The sequence below is a fragment of the Gossypium raimondii genome, chromosome 5 (assembly GCF_025698545.1).
Source record: "Gossypium raimondii isolate GPD5lz chromosome 5, ASM2569854v1, whole genome shotgun sequence".
NCBI classification, from domain to species: Eukaryota; Viridiplantae; Streptophyta; class Magnoliopsida; order Malvales; family Malvaceae; genus Gossypium; species Gossypium raimondii.
Window position 1 is genome coordinate 42,483,585 of NC_068569.1, and position 27,521 is coordinate 42,511,105.

Genomic DNA, 27,521 nt, shown 5'->3' on the forward strand with positions numbered 1-27,521 from the left:
CACTCAACAACCTCGTATGGCAGTATTTTAACAGAATTCTATTTCCCTATTCATCCATCCATTCATCCAATTTGTCATTCCTAACCTTGATGCTCGAATACTGTAATCTCCCCTTTGCAAGGCCTAGAGCTTCGCGCATCACGGTTTGTACTCAGCAACTTCGTATAGTAGTATCTAACAAATTCTCATTCCCTCATCCTTGTTGGAAAAAATCTGGTTTGAAAACAATTTTCTTACTCAACGAAAAATTAAAATTTTGAAAACTAACCTGGTTTGTGATATATATAGCAATAAACCTTAATCGAAATCATACCTGTGTTTTTAGATTAAGCGGAACCTTGATGCTTTTTCGCTTTCAATCAAATGATCTTCTCCTCTATTCTCATACCATGAACTGCTTCGAGTGTGGGTTCGAACTAATTGATTTGAAACACAGAACTAGAAAAATTCTCTCTATTTGGGGTGAAAAAAAATTCTCCCTTCTTAATAGAAACTGATAGAATTGTTATTCTGGAAAAATAAATTTAATAGTTGAGAATTAATTCTCTCTATTTTTTGGTAGAATAACAATCTAAAAAATTGTCTAAATAGCTCTACTAGTGCCATCTATTTATAGGAGGAGAAAGTAGACCCTTGTTGACTTGTAATGGTTTATTTCAAATAGAAAAACAACTTCCTGCTTAGAGTAGGAGAGCGTGGATGACACACCCTAGTATTCCAACTAAGGTTGCTGCCCTTTCACGTTACATGAGGGGTTTTGGGCCTCTCTCACATCAACTCCAATTAAGAGTACTTCTTAAGCCTTTTTGACCTAATACTCTGTAATGTGATCCAACTCAATTTAGTTTTTCTATTTCCCAAAATAAACTTTAATATTTATATATAAAACAATTTTTCTATCCCTATTTTACCCCTAACAAAAATTTTGACAATTTTACCCATAGTAAAATTTTGACGATTTTGCCCCTAATAAATTTTTGAGGAAAAATGTTCAATATTCACAACTCAACATGTTCACTATGACCGAATGGTTTGTTTTCATTTTTGGGCTTCAAAACAGTCCAAAAACGTAGACTCATTCTTCTGATCATTTTTCAGTAATCCATATAGGATTGCAAATTTCCATCTTAATTTTCTTTTCCATTTCCATTCTTGGAAAGTTACATTCATTTCCAAATGACTCCATTTCTCCATTTCAGAGAAAACCATAATTATTCCTGAATGTTTCTTATTTCTCTTTTTCTATCCATTTCATTCATTTCTATTCAAAACACGCAATTCATTTCTGGTTTCAACAAGTTAGCAAAGGAATCAATTGGATATATGAAGTTGAGCTTTAAATGATTTATTATTAACTTCTGGCTTTTTGCCTATTAATTACAAACTCATTTATTCAAAAAGTCATTCCACTATAGTATCGTGACTGAGCTCTTCCTAATGACATACAATTACAAAAGTGACTACTCAATGTTCATTCAGTGACTTTGTCATAAGTGTGTTACCCTCATATCATATCCCTGATCTCTTTGGCATAATATCCGTTCTCCCGGTATGATTCTATTTTATCTCATGACAACCATTACATCTTTCTTCATGAAAAGTCAATCACTATCAAATAATGATCAAGTCATCCATCACAAAGACAGATGGCCCATGGTCACATTTACTTTTCATCAACCATGTAATGCCAATAAGAGGATATCATTTACCCATGTTTTGGGCTATAAATTCCACTATTGTTAATAATGCTACATACTACAAAAGTCGTACACCCTACGCACTAGCTTTCAGTTCCATATCTATTTGAACTCAGACTTTTACTTACATCAAAGTGTACGAGTCTTGCATATATAGTCTGCCATCTACTCAGGATTTAGGTATGCCAAACTATGAATGTCACAAGTGAATATATCTATAAATGGATACATTATTGATTCTGCTTGGGTCCTATCTGATGTACTGTTAGTCCAGTTAGTCACATCTATGTCTCTATCTTTTGGTTTCATCTGCTTCGATTCCCAAGACAAAGCATCTCCTTAATTGGACTTGATAGACGACATATTAGTCTTTTAATCAGCTTGCTCATTTCGATTAGATTAAGGACATGTTTTGGTTCGTCTACTAATATAAGTTGTATTTTCGTACTACGATTCGACCACGTAATACCACTTAGTGTTAGTTAAACATTTAGACAACCAATGAACAACATTTGCTTCCATTTTACTTTACGTGAAAAAACCATGTGAGGACAATATAGAAAGTATTAATTTAATTCATGAATAATTTTATTAACCAATCTGTTCAAAAAAATTACAAGTGTACTTAGTCGAAATACTACACTTAGGGCACCATATCCAACAATCTTAGCTTCATCTATCTCGTCCATTATTTTCCCACCATACCCCATCATTATAATCATGCAATGCATGCATTTCACTTACATACTAGCATGGAGTATGCTATTTTTCTAAACCTAAAATCCTAAATATTTCATGCATATTGAACTCAATTGGCGGATACCCATATATCAAGCAATTTTATGCATACTTATTGTAACAGCCCAATTTTGACCCTAAATGGAACAGTGGTTTCGAGACCACAAATCTGAGTCCGAAAAATATTTTAAAATTATTTTCTGCTTATTATGTGTAAATTTACTTGTGTGAAATTTTTATGCTTTAATTTCATCGTTTGAGTGTCTCATTAAATAAAAGGATTAAATCGCGTAAAATGAAAATTAGGTGGTTATTTCTAAAAGGGATGAATAGTGGGTGTCTTTATAAAGTGGAGGTTTTATGTGGCAATTAGACCATTTTAATGTTAGTGGACAACATTAGGTGATAATATATATTTTTTATATGATTAATATTATTTATAAATGTTATAATAATGTATATTATATTATTATGATATAATAAAACATTATAAGCCATTATTATTTTTTTCCTTCATCTTTTATCACCGAAACTAAACAAAAGAAAAAGAAATAAAAAAACCTAGCTACATTCGGCCATATTGAAGTTTGATTAAGGTTAGTTCTTTGTTCGGTTTTTGATAATTTTTATGTTTTTTAGATCGTTGCTTTGAATACTATCCGACCCATGCTAGAATTTTTTTATTTTGATGAATATTTTGAGTTATGCCATTAATGAATAATTTTGTTTTATGATGTTTGATGATGAATTATGAAATATATGTTTTGGATATATATGTTTTGTATTGAAATTTTTGATGATTTTGAGTAATTAGGGCTAAAATACAAAAATAATAAATTGAGGGACTAAAATGTGAAATAAATGAAATGCATGGACTTGTATGAATACAAGGAAGATTTGGCCTAACTATGTTCTTGTGAGATTTTGCGTATTTTGTGTTTGGTGAAATTTAGACTAAAATGTATAAAGTGTAAAATGTCAGGAGCAAAATGGTAATTCACCCATTTAAGTGTTTTTGGAATAAATTGAATGGAATTATATTTATATTGGTTTATTTTTTAATACATTTAGATCAAGAACCAAAGAAATCAGAGTTAGATCAGGGAAAAGCCAAAGTCGTTAATTAATCGTCCTGTTCCGATTTTCATCGTCCGAGGTAAGTCTATAAGCAAATAAACGTCGTTAAATTAGAGTGTATATGAATTCTATATGCTGAATTTAATTGTATGAATTTTCATATTAATAGCCGAATGTATAAATGCTTGTGAGTTTTGGGTACAAGTTTGATTTAACTGAGATACGATGTTTGAAAAGCTTAGTATGAACCTTAAAGAATAATTAGGATTTCCTATATATGAATTATGTGTAAGACCGACTTTGTATCAGTGATATTCGGGCTCTGTGCCTAGCAGGCTTTATTCCAGTGAATTATAGCAGGCTTTATGCCTAACAGGCTTCATGCCGGTGTACCATATCAGGCTTTATGCCTAGAAGGCTTTATGCTAGTGTATTTTAATAAGCTTTATACCTCACAGGATTTATGCTGATGTGGTATCGAATGTGATTAATGAGTTAAAATGATAAGGTATGTGATGTTTAATTATCTATTTGATAATTAGGTAAGTTTGTTTGATATATAACAAAATAATACATAATGTTGTTATAAGTATATGTGTGTATATGAAAGGTATGTTTAGCCTTATGTTAATTATAGGTATATGATTGGAAGCTTGTGTATAAACAATTAGCCATGACAAAAATGATTTGAGATTTGTGAATGTATTAGTAATGTTTATATATGTGTATATTCGGCCTTGATAAATTGCTTATGAAATTATATGTTATATATATTTGCTTAAGGCTTACTAAGCTAAGTTAGCTTACTTTGTATATTTATTTGTCATTGTTTTTTTTAGATTTTGGAGGTTGTTACGTGCTCGGGGATTGTCAGTGAAGTCATTCACACTGTCGTCTACTTTCGGTACTTTTAAAAGTTTTATTTCAAACTTATGGCATGTATAGGCTAATATGTATTTTGGTCTGATTTTGGACATGTATATAATAAGCCATGCGAAAATGGCTTGTTCATTTTGTAAATCTTGAAATTTATGCCTTTGCTTGATGATTTTGTATGGTTGTGGTTGGTTGATTAGGTTTTAGTATATATATATCTTGTGTCTAGTGATATGTTAAATTGGTTAATGGTGTGTTTTGATTAAAGGTTGGATGTGAGTAGTGAATATACTTGGTTAATATTCGGTTATGTTTTGTATTTATATATGTGAGTTTTGTTGGTATATTTTGCTAAGAATTATTTATAATTTTTTGGTATTGATGTTCTTATTATAAACATGTAAGGTTGTTTAATTCATTTGTGATTTGGCTATTTGGTTTTGGGTTGTGATGGAAAGTTTATGTATATGTTATGTTTAAATATTAGGCGTTTATATTTAGTTTAATATGACTTATTTTATGAGTAAGTAACATGTTCTATAATTATCTTGATGGTAAGATTAAGCTTTGGATTAATAGATGAAACATATTTCATTTAGATTTATTAAAATTGTTTGTGCTTAGCGAATAGAAAATTTTGGGATTAGTCTTAATATGACGTTTGATACATTGCAAATTATGAGAGATTAGCATGTCTAATTCAGTTGGAAAACTTTAATGTATTAACCAAATGGTTGCTAAGTTATTTGCTCGAACGCATAGTTTTGATGTTTTTAATAGGATATGAAATTTTTGCATAATATACGAATTGACTTTATACAGAATTATATGCATGTTTATGTTTGGCTAAGAATTTGGTAAAGCACCAAATGAATAGTGTTTTGGTTCAAATATGCATAATTGTTTGCATGCAAAGTTGGCTTGTGCGCATAATGGTATACTTTTGAGAAATATAGTAATTCATGCAATAAGAAAATAAAAGAGTTATATGTGAATTAGGTAAATTTTGGGTTGTCATTGTTTGAATTGATTTTCTTTTTAAATAAATCCCTTGGTTTAATTTTTGTTAACCGAATGGATGTTTTACAAAAAGGTAAGTTATGCATATTTTATATGCTAAATTGGTTAGTCCTTTTGGTTTATAAATCAATGTGATCATAAGTTGAACAAGCTAGATATGCCGAATATAGTATGGTCAAATGATAGGTGCATTAAATTATTAGATTTATATGTTTCATGCATGGATTAATAGAATGAGATAATTTTATTATCTTAGTTGTACGCACATGCTTATGGGATATATTTGATTTTCATGCTTATGATTTAAGTGGATACTTATATATTAGTTATATTTAAAAAAAAAGATTTGTAAGTGATTATTTAACTGTATTATTTAAAGTTGATTTATTCAAGAGAATCAAACATGTGTACATGTATAATTGTTCAGAAGTTGTGATTTGTTTGGTAATGCCTCGTAACCCCTTTCCAGCGACGGATACGAGTTAAGGGTGATACATTTTATTGGTATCAGAGCTACGGTTTAGTCGATACTAGGACTAATGTAGCGCGTGTGAGTTTAGCTATACATGCCATATTTTATACTATGATAGTGTGATGACTCCTGACAATTGAAAATGTGTTTTCATATAGTAAATGGATCCCGATCGAGCCGTAGCAGATGATGTTGAAAGTATAGCGCCTACTCTAGCGCAAGGGACAGCGCCAGTTGATTCTCGGCCTACCTCGAGTAGCCATGAGGGGGAGGCTAAACAAGCCTTCTATCAAATGATGAATGATTGGTTTACTCAGTATATCTAAACTAATCTGGTTGTTCAACAACCCCCACCCCTGAATAATCCATCTCCGATACCTGTGGTACCTCCGATGATTGATCCAATTAGACTTAATAAGCCCCCTATTAATAAAATTAAAAAAAAATATTTGTAAGTGATTATTTAACTGTATTATTTAAAGTTGACTTATTCAAGAGAATCAAACATGTGTACATGTATAATTGTTCAGAAGTTGTGATTTGTTTGGTAATGCCTTGTAACCCCTTTCGAGCAACGGATACGGGTTAGGGGTGTTACACTTATCATTCACAATCAATTGAGTTCATACATTATCAAAAAGTCACGCCAGCCACATATCATTCCAGAGATGGAGTACAAAAACTCACGTTGCTTCCTTATTTTTAACATCTTAGCTTATTTGAACGCCAAAGCCTCATTTATCCTGGAAGCATAGCATAACAACCACTTATCGGTTATCTTGAAGACATTAAAACCTTAAAACCTATAATCCATAATTATACAGAATCTTTGAGAGTTGTTACTCTACTTCTTTGTTCAATCCACAAGTACAGAGAGGTAAGAAAGCTTACTAGTTCCTCACTTCTCTACTACCAAACTTCATTTCTCACTACAATTGCGACATGAAGAGCTTCCTTTAGGTACATCCTTTTCTTCTTCAGAGCATCAGAAGAAAATGATGCTTTTCAGAGAGGAAAAATTGGTGAACAGAATTGAGAAGAAATTTTTTTCCATCCACAACTATATATATACTCCATTGGAATGGTCTCCACAGTCAATTACCACCACTTAATCCTAATAATTTTTTCTCCCACTATGGAACCAACTGGTTCCAATCTAACTAAACCAAGATTGAAATCTAACCATTCCCAAACAACCACTTAAGTTTCTAAATATCTCATTAGAGACCACAAATTTCTATTTCTATACAATCGACTCATCGACTCTTCTTTAAGTTCGGGTCCCTAGGAGAACCGAGTGTGACACTTACCCTCGGCCATATAGAATGTGTATAGGCATTGATCCAACACTAATCGATTTTCTAGAGACTTTGTCATGCAAAGGACTTCTAATTTCTTCCATAAGGCAGATGTCATTTTCTTCATTAGCACCTCCTACATCACGTTTGTAAGACATAGCTGAATTGCAGATAAGGCCTTCTTATCAAGCTCTTCCCATTCTGACTTGTCTACATTTTTGGGCTTTTGCTAGGTAATAAACCTTTTAAAGCCATTCTGAACTAGAATTGTTGTCATTCGAACTTGTCATAAACTAAAATTTGCGATCCCATTAAACTTCTAGATATTGTATCTTATTGTTGCCATATCTGAATTGTTTGATTGCGGAATCCTGAAAAAGCTCTAATATCAGTTTGGTGGGGATAGACCCTTACAAGTAATGAACAAGAACGAAGAGAGAAAAGAAATTTGGGCACACAAATATTATGTGGAAAAACTCCTCCAATAAATAGGGGAAAAAATACAAGCAAAGAAAACTTCACTAATTCGACAAACCAACAAAGAGTACAATATGGAGAAAATCAAAACAAAACCCTTCACCCAAAACAACAAAGCTCTCTTAAAACTTTCTAAAAGAATTAATCTTTTCTTCTTCTTTTTCCTAATGATTTTTAGGGTTACTAAGGTCCTTTTTATAGGCTAAATTCGTAGTGCTAATATGACTAAAATATCTTACACTAATTAGATTTCAACTGGGAAAAGATAGCAAAGCTTAACTCGGAGGATAAACCCAATTTAAGTGGGAGCATTCACCAAGTCGTGACTTCATTTATTGGCTCGTCGTAAGTTGTCTGTTGCATCGTCGAGATAGCACAATTACTAGGGTTTGTTTGGACAACACAAAGTAATTGAATGAAAGTGCAATTACTAGGGTAGTAATTACACTCTTTTGTAATTACAAAGAATTGTAATTCTCTAGATGTGTTTGGCGGACAGAGTGTAATTACATTGTAATTCCTACAACATGTTTGGTAGTACAAAATTTAATTACACAATTATATAAATTATATATATATTTTTAAAAAAATATGAATCACTATAAAAAATTATTAGCGTAATAAAATTTTTCTAGAAAAATAACAAAAATTAAAATCAAATCATTGTATGTATTATGTTGGGAAAATTAGACATATATGCCATTTTTAAAATGAATTTAGCAAATTAGGTCAATTTTTCCCAAATTTAAGGAAACAAACTGATTTTAAAGAGAGAAACTGACTATAGAAAGCGTTTACATCCCTCGTCAACTAAAAATGCTTTCTGCAAGAGGCATTTTCAGCTTCTCTCTCCTGCCACATCTGCATAACCATTTTGACATTTGTTTTTAATTTAAAATTTTTAACCGTTGGTTTCCAACTAAAGCATCAGGTTTAATATTTAAAAATTTGTTGAAAAAATATATTTACTTGCTTACATGACCCTAGTTCAACCTTTTATTTTCATTATTTTTAGTCTTATAAAGTATTTTTAGCAAAAATAATGAAAAAATTATTTCTAAAATTTACATAATTTTATTTTTGAAAATCATTTTAAAATTTTCAATCAAACACGTTTTCTTTTATAGTTTTCATTTTCTAAAGAAATGAAAATTATTTTTGTTGGTTGGATTTTTTCAAAATCAAATTGAATATGGTAGATAATTAAATTAAGCGTTATTTTTTCTAAAATTAGCTAAAATATGTTCGATTTATTTTAAAAAAAGAATATTTGCAACAAACCGATTTTTAGTGGTATGGGAAAAGACGATTTCAAAACCCCATTTTCAATATTCAAGTTTGTAAATATTATCATTATATTTATGAGGTTAGTATAAAAGTTTATTAATGTTTGGGCCCTTAATTTTTTAAAATTGATAGTCAGTTATGGATAAGGACTAAATTCTGAAAGTTGTAAAAGTTAATTGCTATTGAATTTTAATTAACTAAGGGACCAATTAAGCAATTAGATAGTTCATGTAACACCATAGGCCTGACCAATCTCCTGGTTCATGTCCCAAGTGATACAAGACTTGACTAACTTGCAAATATTTCTGAATTTAATATTATCTCATTCTGACTGCTTAATTACACCATATCATGTATTACCGTATACATTTTTTATAGTTACGCCTTTACAACTTTGATTCAAATTTTGACGATAAGAATTGATTATTCTATGACTTGTCAAAACCATGAGGCATGGCCTCTAGGAGTGCCCCTCTATACGCATGTTACGATCGTCCCCTTTTTCCTTAAATTGGCGATGTTTGGCATAACCCTCCACTCGATTTCCATTTGACAACTTTATCTTGCAATAAGGCATACCATTTGTAAGTTCAATTAAGCTTAGTGAGATTCTACATAACGATCATATAACAAAATTTAAGATTAAGGGATCGAAGCCTTAAAAAGAAAATTTATTTTTTCCACTCATTGGTCATTAGCAGACTGTATCGAGGTGGTCTTTGCCTTCCCTTTTTCCTTGTAGCCCAGCACTGACTATATTCTTCTCTATCAGTAGTATACACGAATTTTCTTTAGAATATGGGTTTTCTAGGAACACAGACCTGAACACACCTCAACCAAATTTCTTTTCCCTTGCAAATTTGCACGGGAGACCCAATGTTGGTCATTGGTTATTTGACATTGACTTCTTTGGAGTTTCAAATTCTTATCCTCCCTATATCTTGGCGGACTACTCACCCAGGTTAGTTCTTGGCGGACTCTTTCTTTAGCAAGTCTGAGGGATTTAGCTCTCGTATGACCTCGGCGGACTTAGATGCCTTTAGTGGCCCTTTATCCGTGAACCCTTAAGTTCTGCTCCTTCATCTAGTGCATCATCTGTTACAAGATTATTCGTCTAATATTTGTAACCTCATGCCCACATGTACATTATAATTTGACATGGTAAATCCTCGTAAGGAGGTTTACCTTTTTTTTCAGCTTTAAAAGTTTATTCCATTTAGCAATCTTTACCAATCCCCATCATCGAGCGAAGATCTTACATCAATCCAGAACTGTTAAAGATTCATAACATTTTTCACGTGTCCATACTGAGGAGATCTCGACTGAATCCTGACTATGTGGTGCAAGTAGAGACACTAGAGGTGGAACCCAACTTATCTTTTGAAATGGAGCATGTTAGTATTTTGGCAAGAGAAATGAAAGAGTTGAGAAATAAAAAAATTCCACTGGTAAAATTATTATGGAGGAGCCACAATACAAAGGAAGCCACCTAGGAGAGGAGGAGTTTGATGAAAGAGCAATGTCTTCTGTCATAAAGTTGCCAACATAAGGGTACAAGGGCTTAGTAAGCGAAGCTAGACATGGAGGGGTTAAATTAACGTAGAGTAACCACTAACCAATTAGGGCTAGGTTGGTTAGCCACCTATCATCTAAAAGTCTAGAATTAATACTACGAAAAATCCTAAAAGTCTAGACTCGATCTCATCTACAAATTTCGGGTTCGGGAGTTCGGTTACATGTGGGGAAGGTTATAGCACCCCCACAACGCCTATCTAGGGCTAGTCCTACGAGGTCTTAGGAGCTATGTTTTTTTTATTTAAGCATATTAATGTCTTAATCTAGGCTAAAATCCTATGGAAATCTTAAATAAAAACTCTAAAGAAAATGTCTTCGGTTTACTTGTAACTCGACTAAGATGTGTTCACCAAACTTATCTAATTTGAAACTTAAATTAGAGATTTTTACTTTTAGCGGGAACCCTAAAGGATACCTAAATAATTCTAGTAAAATACCTTCAATTCCTAAAATTAACTCTATCTTAGAATTCTAAAAAACCCTAGAAATTACTAATGAATTAAGAGAAATATTAAAATCCATCTACAACTTATTCAATTTTTATTATTAATATTTTTAAAGATTTAATTAATAACGTTGAACCTATCAAGATCTTATGAAAGTATCCTATGTCGAGTTTGTGATTTATCTTACTTTAAAATTCTTGATCTAAGGTTTAAATTTGTCAAAATCCTAAAATAATATATCTTAAATAACATTTATTAGCTTTTTTTAAAAGTTTCTAAAATAAAATACTTAGAAAGACCTATTCATGATTTACAATTCACCTACAAAAATCTTTAGTTTTAATCTTGAATAAAGTCCTAAAGAATAGTTACATATTAATTTAAGATTCTAATCCTATACGATATTTAAAGTTAGTTTATAACCTTAAAAAATATCTTACATATTATTTATACTTTTCTAAGGTAAATGGTAGATAAGATCTTAAAGATTAACCTAAATCCGAATGTAAAAACCTTATGGTTTCATTAAAATATAACACCTACTTAACTAGCTTCACGTCAACAATTATAGAATTGAAAAATGACCTAAAGTTTCTTTTTTAAAATGAACAGTAATAAAATACGAAAATTAATTAAATTGATTAAAGTTAATGAAAAGTTAAAACTCTTTAAAAAATAACAATAATAAAAATAAAACTTAAAGAAATGAAATAAATAAGACATTGACATGATGGTGATAATATTAACAATAATACACCTTATTCATAATACAATAAAAGAATCAAAGTAACATAAATAAATAATATAAAATGTATGTAAGGGAATGTAAATAAACATAAATATAAATGGACATGAAAATAAATAAAGACAAAATAAGAACAAATAAAAATTATACAAGTGTGAATAAATATAAAACATTAAAATAAAGTGCATAATTGACATTAAATATATAATGTATAAATGCAAATGAAAGGGAGATATAAGTGTAAATAATTTATTAAAGATGAAAACAAAATGACATAGCTTGATTTTGGGACTAAAAGATAAAAAAATGTGGAAGACAGAGGATTGATGTAGCAATTAATTTGCTTTTAATTTTAAAATTTCGGATTGAATCGAATGTTTGAATAAACAAAAGGGTCACGGGTGTAAATAGGCTAGAGAGTGAGAGCGGTACTGCAAAAAATGGGGTATTTTTTGTATTTTTAAAAAGTAAGGGGTGGGAATAAATTACCAATTTTTGGCACCTATAAATGAAAAAAACTATTCATTCTTTCATTTTAACTTCATTTTTTTTCAAAAAAAATAAAAAATCTCTTCATCCTTCTATGTTGTCCACAGCTCCACCATCGGAGAGCCAACGACTCTCTAGCCTTCAGTGGTGGAGCCGCCACGTACGGTGGCCGAATTTTTTTTTTGCGAAATCAAAGTTTTCTTTAAAAAAAATTACTTTTCTTAAAAATCAAAACTTTATTTTGAAATAGTTAAAAAAAATCCAAAACTTCGTTTTAAAAATTTAAACTTTTCTCTAAAATGACTAAAAAAATTTTATTTTTATTTTTCAAAATCTAAACTTTCTCCTTAAAAAAAACACTATTTTTCTTAAAGATTAAAGCTTTTACTTTCAAATAGTTGAAAAATCAAAACCTTATTTTAAAATTTTAAATTTCCTTTACAATGACTAAAAAAATATATTTTTATTTTTTAAAATTTAAAATTTCTGTTTTTAAAAAAAAATCAAAACTTTTCCCAAAATCAAGGCCTTTTTTTTTTAAAGAAACCTTTATTTTAGAATGGGGAGGAAAAAAACGAGATTTTTGGGGGCTTCTAGTGGCGAGGACTGACAGTCCAGTGACGTACCCTTCATTGAAGCCCAAAACCCGATCCCTTATGACATGTCTATGGCCAAAAAAATAGATAGAAGAAAAGAAAAAAAAAAAGAAATAGAATGCTTGTAGTTTTTTTTTTTACCTTTTTTTTAAGAGCAAAAATATGAAAAGCCTTTTTTTTTCTTTCATTTCATTTCATGTATATATATTGTTTTTTAATCTTATTTATTTGTAAAAAAATGATAATAATGACATTTAATAGTAGTAGTAGTAGTGATGATAATAATAATTTGGGCTTTTGATAGGCCCAAAAAGGAAAGAAGAAAGAAAAAAAAGGTCTCAAATAGACTAAAATCGGGTGGGCTTTGAACGACCCAAGAGAGAATAAAAATTTAAATAGGCCTCCAATTGGGCTCGGACAAAATGTGTGTCTACATCCTCAGTTATTTGTAGATAAAAATTTCGACGACGGAATTTTCTAAGTGGGGGAAAGTTGTAACAACCCACTCGGCGTAGATCATATCAATATGCTATTTGGTGTGTAGTTGAATAAGCCAAGGCAGAAAAAGGGTGAGATTGGTGAACTATCCATTATAAGTCTAGGTGGCATATTGCGTTGATTCAACAGTATGCACATTTGTGGAATGCTGATGTAAGCACGGCTGGGAACTAATCGAACCCAAGCCAAACAACCATCGAGCTTCCTAAAGGTCCCATGACTAGAGCTCGAGCTAAGCATTTTCACGAAGCTGTTTAGGCTTTATTCATTAAACTTTGGAGTGAGAACCAGCTCAATGTCGAAGGGGAAGCTCAGACCAGCATTCTAACGAGTCCTTGCACTGTCGTGCAAGCTGACTTCAGCTCATCAATCTTTTGTTAGTTCCATCCAGCTCATTGGAAATTAATTCAGCTCATTTTAAATTACTCTCAGCTCGTTACTGTTATATTTTTCAATAATTAAGTATTTGTTTTATTTTGATTAGTTTGTTACAGCTTATAGTCAATTTCCCTAGCTCAATTCAGCTTAAATCGTTATTTTCCATTTTTGAGCTAGCCGAATTAATTATTAGCTAAGTTAATTATTTATGAGCTTTATTATTTACTTTGTGTTTAATGTTTTGTCATTCATGTAGGATCAGTCGCATGTGGAGACTCATTTATTGCCAGGTGCATGCACGGCTAGATTCATTGGAGGAAGATTCATGTACGGTTTTGGTTCAAGCATGGACGGATGCATGAATGGCTACTTACATTGAACGACGACTGTCCCATAGCTTTCCAAAGCATCTATTCAACCAAGGAGTAGCCACCAACTTAACCCTTAACCGCATTCATGGAATGGATCCCAAATGAATGTGCATGAACAATATGGTGCAACGAATAGGAAGGTACATGCACATCTAGTTACACTGAATGGAAGAGTGCATGAATGTTCACCTACATGCATTGTTGCTAGCTATTGGTTTCCTATGTGCTTATTTGGCTAATAAGCACCTTTTGAAGGAATCATTCACACCTTTGGCCAAACCTAGACATGGCTATTGGCCTCCCATGCATTCACCAGTCTCCAAGATCAATTCCTTAGTTAAGAAGCTGATCATTGAACTTTCTTTCAGCCGAATTTAGACTTAGTCACTAGGAGAGTTCATTTAACTTAGTTATAGCCGAAATTTCTTAGTCTTTAAGTCTTGTACAAATTATCCATTCGACTACCCCTAGTAGCTTATAAATAGTTTACTTGTTTATTGTAAAAGGTCACAAAATTTGATTATTAAACTTAATAGAACTTTTGTTCTTGTGAGGTTACCTCCTCTCTTCTTTCGTTTGAGTCTCAAAGCGACTTATCTAGCTTGCTAGTGGCGTCAACTCGAACTCATTGAACTTATCACCAAATCGGTGTGGCGTTTACCCATCTTTTTATACCTTTGGTTCTTACCTCTATATAGGTAAAGGGTCAAGGTCCATCTTCTATTTTCCATTTAATCCACCTTAAGCAATATAAGTTCCGGGGCAATACTTCTATAGTGTTCAATCATTCTTGAAGCCTGAGTTTGTTTTTCCATTTCCATTTATCTATCAACTTATAATTTATTTCTTTGTTAAACTGAACCTATCATTCATCAAACCAAGCCCATCTTTGAACCCATTTTTTCCTACTTCCGCATATATATCAACCTAACTCCATATATTTACAAAATTGAACGACTCATCTCGTTGATGATTGGGAAATCAAGTGACTCGACTCTACATCATCGAGCCGGCTCACATCAAATGCCTTGTTGGAATTTTCCATTTGGCGAACTCTAGGGTTTCAAGAACTATTTTGTGTGGCAATCCACCAACCCTAAATATTTGGGTCAGACTTGTTAGTTTGCAGATTGATAGACTTGTTTTTCGTGTTTTAGCATGAAAACGATGGCTCGGTGAGTATTATTATAGTTTAGTTAAGATCTCGTTGGAATTAAACTAGAGTATTGAAGATGACAGCTTGATGTGTTTAGGTAACCGAGTGACTTGTTTAGTTAGCTTGTTTTAGAGTAGAAGCAGCGTTTTACTACTTACTAAACTAATTAGCGGTAGTAGTTAAGTTTAATAGATGTTTAGAAAATCCTATTCTTAGGTTTTAGGGGCTATAGTGGGATTTTCTAACCTTCCCACTAAGTCTTGTCCTCATTGTCTGTGCTATATAAGGTTGTCGATAGTTCGCATGTTTCACCTTTGTTTTTCTCTACGTTCTTTTCTGAGTCTCTAGAAAGCTTTAAAGTATCTTCGTTAGAGAAGACGAAGAATGTAACATCCCATCATGATTAATTTTGGCAGACATTAGAGTAGCACATAGTGATTAAGAGTTATGCCTAATGGAGAAAGATTCACCCCAAAAGCCTTTGATTGGCATGAATGGGATAGGTGGAATTTGTTATAGGTAATGAATAAATAAATCATGTGCTAAGAAGTTTATGTTAGCAATGACAGCATTTAATAACGAAGACCTTGAGCCAGTTAAGTTATAAGGAAACAACAGTTAAAGCTCAACTGAACGTGAACTAAAATAGTTAAGAACCAAAGGAAAACACTTGATTATTACTCTTGGAATTGGGAAGATCTGGATAAGACCACCAATTGACTGATGTGACATTTTTTGAGTCTCAATAAACTTAAGGGACAAGTTAAAGTGTTTAATACAAGAAAGGTATATTTACTCTCTACGAGGGAGCAAGGCTATGGAAGATAGGAAAACTCCTCTGAGCTAAGAAAAATGTCGAAGGTAAGGCAAAGTCGAGGTAAAATAATGCCTGACATATGGCGAGCTCTGAAGTCTATAAGTAAATAAATTGTTGTCTGCCTCACTAAAGCTCATGGCATGTATGTCGGCATGTAATCGATATCGAATAGTAAGACAAGAATCCCTCCAAAAGGCGTGATGCACCAAAGCATGACTTATTACGCCATCAGATACGCTCTAATGAAATGACTAAGGATAAGGGATGAGCTGAGACCCAAGGGTGAGTCTCGTATGTGTTTTTGTATGCCAGCCTTTACAATTGTCGTGCATCTAACTAGTTATCACATGGATTAATACACGTGTCAAACATTTACTGGAACAAAGGAAAATATCTAGTTGACCGGGTGAGTGAATAGGATTGTTCCCTTCTTTCCCCATGAAGTATTCTCTGGCTATATAAGGGTGAGCTTAGCGGAAAAAAATCTCATCCTTTAGGATGAGTTTGGAATGTGGGTTAAGCTTTGAGATGCCCCTGTTAAGGTAAGAATCATGACTCTGCATGTTATACTGCTAAAGAGTAGATCTGTTTAGCTTGATGAAGCAAGTATGCTAAAACTTTGCTTAGTGATTCTGGTGTCTAAAAGTGAATGAGTTAAGTAGACATATCTTGATGAGTTCCTTATGGTTTATCGTTAATGGGTTGTGTAACACCCCTAACCCGAATTTGTTGTCGAAATACGGTTATGGAGCATTACTAGAGTTTACAATTTGAAACTATAAAAAAAATTTAATACATTTAAATTTACAACATCAATCAATGCAAAACCAATCAATGGCATACATAGTGTCCCTATTACGAGCCCTCAAGGCCAAAAAAACACATTAGAAATAAGTCGAGACTAAATAAAAACATATAGAATTTTTAGGGAAAAGATGAACATTTTCAAACTGCAGGGGTCACATAGCCGTGTGCCCAGACTGTGTGACTCACACGGCTAAGAGACACGCCCGTGTCTCAAGCCGTATTGACATTCAAAGTAGGGACACACGGCTGTGTCCCAGCCTATGTCCGTGCCCGTGTAACTCACTGACTTGGGTCACATGGCCAAGCCACATGCCCATGTGCCAGGCCGTGTACCCTTCGAAGTGGCCTCACATGCCATTGTGCCAGGCCGTGTGCTAGGTCGTGTAACTGCCTGACTTGCAACCCTTTTTAAGCTACAGGGGACACATGGCCGTGTGTCACATACGGCTGAGACACACGCCTGTGCCTTTGGCCGTATGGATGAAAAATAGGTCATTTCCAAGCCATTTTTCTCACCCAAGTATACACACACCTACAACCACTTTCCTCATATAATCAAGCATTCAAAATGCACCAAACAAAGCATCAACAAGCTAAACCAATAATGTATATATTCAAATAACCAATATGCCCAAAAGGCACCTCAATCACAATGATCATACATGTATTACACATTTGCATAGTGAATCCAAAATTCAACCAAACTTATAACTAATTTTATGCCAAAACTTACCACTAAGTTTACATATCAAAGTCACACTCAAAATACCAAATTGGCCATTTAACATATATAAACTAATCATTTACACAATTGACCATATATGCCAACTCTCACCAATATACCTTAATAACCACATTCAAGCAAATCAAAGAACAACTCATTGCTTACATCTTAATTACCATTCCAAACTCTCATCATTTAGGTACCATAAACACCATAATAATAACCATTACAAGGCCAACTATATACATGCCAACATAACACCATTTCATCACCCAAAAAACCAAAATTACAAGCCAACATAAATGGCTATCATCAAACAAAAACACCCATACATGTGCATATTTAACCAATTATCAATTAACTTGTTTCCATGCTAAAACATAACATAATTGATACATAACAACCATACCATATTAGATTCATGCCATATCTAGGTCAAAACCTTTCCCAACTAATGACCATGTTTAGATCAATTTATCACATACCATTTGGTCATTTCAAAACATGCATCAATTTGACCATATTAACCACAACCAACAAGATATCAATAGTACTTCAAATCCAAGGCAACATCTCATGCCATAATCATCAACCAAAATGACATATACACATCAAACTCATCAATTAAACATTAGACATAGTCCACCTATACATGCCATTATAATCGTGACAAAGCATAGAAATCTACCGATAAAATCGATGGATAGTGTGATGGATCTCCGACTAGCTTTCAACCCGATCAAGCTTCCAATAATCTAAAAAGTAAGAGAAAGATAACTACGTAAGCAATGAATGCTTAGTAAGCTCGTATAAACCATAAGCATAAAATTCCATTTTGATAATAAATTTTATAGAATAAATAAAACCTATGCCAATGTCATAAAATTCATAAATCTATATGGTCATCAACTCACAAATGAGTAAATCCATTAATGTCACATAAATTTATAATTCATAATACGAAAGGATCTTATGGGATGAAATGTATAACCATCATCCTTTCTATAAGATTATACACCTTTCAATTTACTTACTTTCCATTTCATTCCCAATGCTTATCATAAGCCCAAATGACATTATTAATTCACGAATTAGTGTATTTATCCATAATTAGGTATATTCATTCATAGTATATGTAAAATTTCCCACATATAAATACATCATAATACATCCCAATTACGTACTTACCGTTTCATATGCATAATACAAACATAATCGTAAACATCAATTATATCCACGAGCTTGGCATGAGTCTAAGCACATCAACAACACATGTTAGTTCATTTAAACATGATTCATCTGAATTTGACATGGATAACCATTATACTTAAGCATATTTCAATTGGATTTATCATCCATCTCATAGCAATCATGTTTTCCATGTTTCACGATTTTAATGAGTTTCAAGTATACATATCTTAATTCACATTGAACACTTACCATTTCATTTGCATAACACATAAAACATAAACATAACATTAATCGTAATCACAAATTAGTGATTAAACACATAGCGTAGCTATATCATCACTTGGTAAGATATAATACATAAACATAACATCACTTAAATCATACTTTTCATAATCATGAATGTTCATACTTTGATCATCGATACATCATACATTTCTCTAATTGTCGTAGTGAAATCAATCGGAACCCTTACTGGTTCATCCCTTTTCATGCTTGTTGAATCATTTAGAATAATATTATATACACGGGAAGCTCACACAAAGTGTGCTAACATATAGTTGTTGCTTACACGAGCTATAAAATGAGCCTGCTCACACAAGCTACCGGTCAGAACGTAGCTACACGGTGCTGCTCACACAAGTTGTCAAGTATCCCCAGCACATGCTGAAACTCAGCTACCGGTAGGACATTCAGGACCAGCATGCGAAACATAGTAACCCTAATGACATGCCATTTGTAATCTAATATTCCTAAGGTTCAAACAGGGCTTGATAGTCGTCGTATGTCGTTGAATTTTCATCATTTCTTGACATGATAAATTACATAATAACATATATATAATGTTTCAATCACAATAGAATCACATACTACATTCAATTTAATCAAAATTATATAGAATTTAGTTCATGCAAACTTTCCTGGCTAAATTGCAGAAATGACAAAGTACAAGGGCATTTTGATAATTTTTCATTCTCCTTGATTTTCCACTCGATCTTGATCTAAATTAATAATTTAATTTAATCTATTAATTTAGATAGTAAAACAATGTATTTTATGTAGTTTAGTCATTTTTAACATTTTATAAAATTGCCCCTAAAGTTTTACTTTTATTCAATTTAGTCCCTGATCCTAAAACATGCAAATTAACCAATATTTTTCCAAATTTAAGTTTAGCCTAATGTTCATGGCACCCAAACATCCCATTCATACAAAAATTTCACATTAACTCCTTGTACTTTTACTATTGTAACAATTTAGTCCCTAATCAGAAAATTCATCAAAAATCACTTAATAAAAAACTTTTAAATAACAACTAATATCTAATATTCATCATTTAACATCTAAAATTACAAGGTTCATAAAAAAAACATTCAAAATCTTTTGCAGTTTCAAAATCAAAGGTACGGGCTAGCTGGACCTAGTTGCAATGATCTCAAAAACATAAAAGTTATTAAAAATAGGGCCAAAATCACTTACCATGCTAGCCTCAAAGCTTACCGAAAATTAAAGGTATAAAAATGGCTTCCTTCCCTTAACCATTCGGTGATGAAGACAATGTAAAAGATGAACAAACATTTTAAGTTATCAAATTACCATATTAAGCTTAATTAATAATTAAAGAAAACATCAAATTCATGTCCATTATTGTCCACTAACACCTTGAATGGTATAATTACCATTTAAGTCTCTTTCCTTTATTCAACTACTCAAATCAAATAGTGATCAAATTTTACATCTTTTACAATTTAGTCATTTTTAATTAATTAGCTATTGAAGCGTTAAAATATTTCAACGAAAATTTAATACCACTTTAATGATACTTAATAAATATTTTTAAAATATTTATGGCTTGGTTTATAGAAATGAGATCACAATACCTCATTTTCTAAAACCACTTGACCTTAAGGTCATACCACTTGAACTTAATAACTCGCTTATATAACATAAATTATCAAATAAAAATCCTTTTTAAAACCATATTTGACTCGTAAATATTAAATAATAATATTTACAAACTTACTCGTTGGATTTGGTGGCCTCAAAACCACTGTTTCTTACACCACTGAAAAACAGGCTGTTACAAGTTGTTGATCTACTTGAAGGAAACCCAGATCTGATGTTTGAAGTTGTAAAATGTGAGGATTATGTAAGGAAAATTTTAGGATTCTATGAGTACCTATGAACTTTTTTCTGTCTGTTGCATGTATGTTTATATGTTTATTTCTTCTGTGTTAAAAGACTGATATGTAAAACAAAACATGAGCTATGCACGTGTGATATGTTAATTCTATGAATATGTGTATATGATAAGATTGCATGTATGGCTTGATGCCTAAAGGACAATGCGCCTCTTTTATGAAAAGAAAATTATGAACATGATGAATATGCAAGAAAGCATGATCTACATTATAAGTTCTTATTCTATTGAAATGTGCATGCATAAGTGTTCTTGAAGCACAACTGTCTTTGTATAATGAGTCTGAGTTGCATGTCTAAAAATGTAAATGCATATACATGTTGAACTCTATTGCAATGAGCCAGTCAAGAATAAGTTTGCATGTCGAGTCTGCTTGCATGTCGAGTCCGTTGGGACAATAAACACGAATTTTGATATGGAAGTCCATGTCCATGGTAAGTGAAGACCATATAGTGTAAAACCTAGTCATGGTGGCTATGGCATCATATGGGGAAATGAATACCACATAGTGTAAGACCTAGTCGTGGTGGCTATGGCATCGTGTCGAGAAAAGATGAAAAGGATGGTTGGGTGAGTACCAGTCGATGAAGGGCAAACCTCATGACGAAGAGTTTAGGAAAATCCCTATTGTTGAAAACACCATTACCTAAAAGTGATGCCTTTGTGGTTGAATATGTTATATGTAAGCCTTTGTGGCTATACTTTGTTACATGTGAGGCTTAGTGGTGGAACATATTATATGTGGAAGCCTTTTTGGTTGTTCTATGTTACATGTGAGCCTTAGTGGTGGAAAATTTTATATATGGAAGCCCTTGTGGCTGTTCTCTATTACATGTGAGCATTTGTGGCGAAATCATCAAGCAGAAGCCTTTGTGACTGATTCTGTTATGGGAAAAGCCTTCGTGGTTGATTCTGTTGGAAGCATTTTCGTGGAAAAGCCTATTGTATGTATCTGGACGCCCTTATGGCTATCTAATGATGTATGGATGCCCTTGTGGCTATCTAAGTCAAGTTGATGCCTTCGTAGCTATCTGTTGATCAAGCGAGTGTCTAAAGCTTCTAGAGACAATAAAAGACATTTGAGGTCAAGAATATGCCTTAGTGGCGCAATCTATGAAATAACCTCGGGATAAAGATTCAACGGCAACACTGAAGTAGCAGACTCTAAATAAAGTGCAATTGTCTGACTTGTGACAATGAAAGAATTGCTAGAAATGCATGAAGATGAGAAGTGGATGAAATCTGCCTTAAACACTAGTAGGAAGGTGAAATGGAAGGTTAGTTGCCAGTACAAAATTGTAAGTTTGTCGAATGATATCGATAGAGGTAAAAATGTTTATAGAATATGAAGGAATACAAGGTATGTAGAGATTTAATACATGTTCTTGCAAGTTTGATGAATGCCTGTCTAGTTCCATAGAGTAAAGTGCAATGTTTATATTTAATATGAAATGATGAATAAATGCATGATAATGTCTCACTAAGTTCTTGCGAATTTATTATGGATGCCTCTGGTTGTAGGATATGTTAGAAAGATGGGAGACGAAAAATGATGCCAAGGCTATATGGATGCAAAGAAGAGAAAGATTGTGGTGGAGTAACAGTCTACGCCCAAGGAAAAGTTAAGAGAGTCATACGATTAGTTAGAAATAATGATAACTCGTGAGCTTATAGAGAAGCCTTCTGGTGAAGTTTAAGTCTATGCGCAGGATGTAATACTTTCTATAGTGATAAAAATAAGGTGAAAATAGTAGTTGTATTATTCAAATTGTAAATCTGATTTTACATTGTATAAGGAGTTATACTTAATAAGTAAAACGAGGTATTTCAAAATAAAAGACTTAGAAATTTTATTAGTTGAATAGTTACATAGGAAACTAAAGTAGGAGTCTAAGTATGTCAGTCCATAGACGTAACACCTAATACTTAGATCCAATTGATCAAGTCAGGTAGAGGGTGTTACAAGGAAGGTTTCCAGTAGCTACCCTAAACACCCTTGTTAGGTATCAGCTTACTGGTAATTTCTGGAGAGCTCTTAGGTTATTGTCGAAGGGATTTACATTTTTGCATTAGACATGCATGATTAAATTAGATAAATGGTCTGATGGTTATAATTGTTTCTTATTTAGATTAAGAAGCTAGTGAAGGTTGGAGCAATCGAGGAAAAGGACCAATAGAGTTGATTCAGTTATAAAGTTTACTAGTGAATGCCTTCTTACTTCCTTTGAGTTATGAAACTTTCATGATATGTAGGTTATGTGCAGTAAGTTGCTCTTACTGTAAATGAGTCGATGTGTTGTTTCTAGACATGTGTGTGAGTATGGCCATTGTAAAAACACCCTCCTTGTTGCATGAGTCTAGTACCAGAAATTTATGATATGTGGAAATTTCGGAAAGGAAATCTATATGTGATGCCCCTGGTAGGGCAACTATATTACAAATCGGATTGGTAGATCACTGCCCAACCATGTGAGAGAACATGTGTTTGACTTAACAAGGATATGGAATGAAAATAAATATGACTGATATGTGATTTTGATTTTTGAGATATGGGTCTAAGGCTCACACAAGGATGGGTTGTTGATAACAATGCAGGATTGTGGGAAATGTGTATAAGTTGGCGGGATGTGTCTGCCTGAGTGTTGTATGTGTTAAGTTGGTGTAATGTTGCCGCTAAGGAACTGTGTGTTAAAGTATGCCCAAAGATCAATCATGAGATGGTTGTAATAACATACTTGATTTATCATGTTTATTAATATAAGGCGTTACCATTATTATTTCAGTCTTTTCTGCGTGTATAAATAAACTGTTTTATAATAATGTCCTGAGAGTAATATGATTGTTCTTAAAAGGTCGTTAGTCAAGTATTATTATTGGATAGGACAATAATAATGCATTAAGACTAACATGTAGTTGATTGATGATAAAGAGTTGTCATTGATATGGAATGTCAAAATCTATGCATGAATATGTGTTTTAGAGGACAACATATTGGACTGACCCGTTATGAGTATGTTTCTTGGATTATTATGTAATTGTCACAACATTACTCATAGTGATTAGTATGTATATGATCCTCAGACTTGAGATCATCATAATCCCAACATCGTGAGTTGTATATTTTGATACAGTCAAACGTACACCTTAACTGGTTGTTCTATAAAGGCTGATGTTGGATATACCACGATCTATGTAGAGGGATATGGTTGATCGATATAGGATAAGTCCCTCCTACATAATGGGAGTAATATCTTAGGCCACTTGATTGAGTGAGACTAGAAATGCATGGCCATGCTCAAATAAGTTTATATGAGATGTCATACTTAGTTGTATATCATAGTCTACTTAAGATATCAAGGAACATGGAAGGGACTATGCAAGTGTGACTATTCCATGACTTGTGTCCAATCCAGAGATAAAGGACTTAAGGGTTATTGCATGAAAGGTTATTCATAAAAAGGTTATGTCGAATCATGATTTCTTGTGACTTAGGTAACAATGATGCATTGCTAGGTGCCACTCATTGTTTGTAACATTGGAATCGTTCTAGTATTACTGCTAATGTTACAAGAATCTACATGGTCACACCCTATAGTTGAAATGAATGGAATAAAATATAGTTGGTATTGTGTTTGGTTGTCGCTTGAATTAAATTAATTATAGAATTAATTTAATTGGATAATAAAATATCGAATACATTATGTACAAGGTTGTTGTACGCATAATGAGAACATGAATTTGGTTAGTATATAAATTCAAATAAATATATAGTTTACCAAAATCATTATTATAATTAATTTAATTATAATTTTCGGTTTAAAATATATTTATATTTATTTAATTTCTAGAAACCCTAAAAATAGATATAAAAATCCCATTTTTTCTTTGCTTGGGGTCTAGCAGCCGTCAAAGCAAAGTTTTTTTTCCAAAACAGTTTTGGGGATTCCTTTCATTCATTGTCAACTGGGTGGATTACGTAGAGGCCGGAGTCACGATAGATTGTGGCTTGGTTCGATAGTAGATCAGATTACTCGTTGCTGAGGCGTTGCTGTCTACTCAGAATAAAGATTCGGTAATTTCTAAACCTTTATTTCACCCTGATTTGTTCCTCACACATGGATCCATGGTTAGGATCGCTAAATATTTTAATTTTCTACTGCGCCGTAGGGGTGCTGGCATTCTAACACCGTGGATGTCAATTAGTGTATTATGTTTGTATAACAGAGTCTACCGAAAAAGTTTTGGTTCTTTTCTTACGAGTATTGTTGCTTGTTGATTATCAGAGTTCTTGTAAATATAATTGTGTCATTCTTAGGCATTTTGATAATAGAAGGAGGATCTGTTGAATGAGACTACGCTATAGTTGTGGTTGTGAGTGAGCCACTTGTTTATTTTTGTACCATGCATGGCTATGTGGTGGATGGCGTATACATATGTATTGTAATTAACTTTTGCAATTAACCACGTCGTTTGTATTGTTTCGTCTTAAAAGAGAATTCTCCCTTCTTTTGAAAGTGTATGTTGAACCTTCTTGATTTGTTGGTTATGAATTTTATGATTCTGATATATACGCCATAACTAGGCAGCAGTTGAATAACAAATTTTTCTTCTATAACTTCTATTATTTTCTCTAAAGTTGCGATATCAAATGAAAGAAAAGAAATGCCTTTTTACACTAAGGGGTGTTACAAAATTTATTCTAGAATTAACACATAGTCATGCTAAACACACAACATCTTAGAGAAGGAGTATAGAAACTCACCTTGCTTCCTTATCCATAGCAACTTAGTTTGCCTAAACGCTAGAGCCTCTTTTGTCCTGGCAGCTAAGCATAATAACCCTTTATCGATTATTCTGAAGATATTCAAAACTTAAAACCCAAAATTCATAGTTATATAGAAGCTTAGAGGGTTCTTACTCCACTTCTCTTCTTCAATCCATCAGTTCGGAGGAATTAGGAAACTTACTAGTTCCAAATATTTCTACTTCTAGACTCCAAGTCATACAATTGCTGCAACATGCAGAGCTTTCTTAAGCTACATCCTCTTCTTCTTCGGAGTAATTGAAGAATATGATACTAAAAGAGAAACATTTGGGGAAGCAGAATTGAGAGGAAATTTGTTTCCACACACATATATATACTCCATCGGCATGGTCTCCACAAACCATTACCGCCACTCAATCATAATCATTTTATCCCCTACTAAGGAACCAGTCGGTTCCAATCCAACTAAACTAGGATTGAAAGCTAATCATTCCCAATCAGCCACTCAAGTTTCTAAATATCTCATCATAAATTTTTGTTTTTATACAATTAGCTTCTGGACTTTTCATCAAGTTCGGTTCCTTAGGAGAACCAGGTGTGACAGCTCCCCCACCCTCAAAGAAAATTTTGTCCTTGAAATTTCCTATTGTGGCTAGTCTTGAGCAGTATCCAGGGAAAACTTGTCCTTCCTAGAATAGACATCCCTAATAACCGGAGTGGTCTAGTTTATCTTCTTCCTGAGTCATCCCGCCCAAATGGCGAATCTAGATTTCTCATATATGGTAGTTTTCTACCCACAGGTGATTCTTTCTACCTTCTCGTCAGAGTCTCTATCTTACTCCTTATGTCGGATTGTTTCTATGCCAAATTTACTAAACTGATTCTATCTGAGTATGCACAAATTTCGGTGAATACTTGATGCATGATTCACTCGGGCGAATTCTTCCTCTTTTCTATTTATTGAGGGGTTGACAAAATCTATCTCCAGATCGATAAGTATCATAAATAGGTTCAGGGACTTGAACAATTTTGTACCTTATTCAATCAAATATTCCTTTGGACGTTTAGTTATTTAAACTGATAGTTCCTTCTTAAACCCTCAGTGTAACACCCTTAACCCATTTTTGTTGCCAGATTAAGGTTACGGAGCATTACTATACAATCATAAACATTTAAACATCATAACATTCAATAACTTCAATCTATCATAAACCATTCAATCACATACATTTTGTCCCTAAATTGAGCCCTCAAGGCTCTAAAAAGAGTTTAAAGACAATTCGGGACTAATTTGAAACATAACGGAAAGTTAGGGAAAAGTAGCAAAAATTAGAAACAGGGGTCACAAGATTGTGTGGCATAGCCCTAGGCCATGTAACTTTCGAATAAAGGACACACGGTTGTGTCCCAGGTCGTGTCCTCACCCGTGTAACTCACTGAGTAGGGTCACATGCCCGTGTACCAGGCCGTGTGCTAGGCAGTGAAACTCACAGACTTGTACACTAAAAAACTCTCCAATGACACACAATCGTGTTGCCAGGCACACGACTATGTCACACGTCCATGTCCTAAGTTGTGTGAACCCAAAATAGACCTAAAATCAAACCATTAGAAGTCCATTTCATACCTCATCTCTTAAACCATATAGGCACACATTCAAGGGGTTCAAATACCTTTCAAACATACATAAACGTGCCATTTCAATCATCTAATATTACCTAACCAATGTGTCATTCAAAGGCACCACAATTGTATCAAACATCACTTACCAAATCAAGTTAACTTTACCTCATTTCTTGCATAAAGTCCTAGTTCAAATAAGTG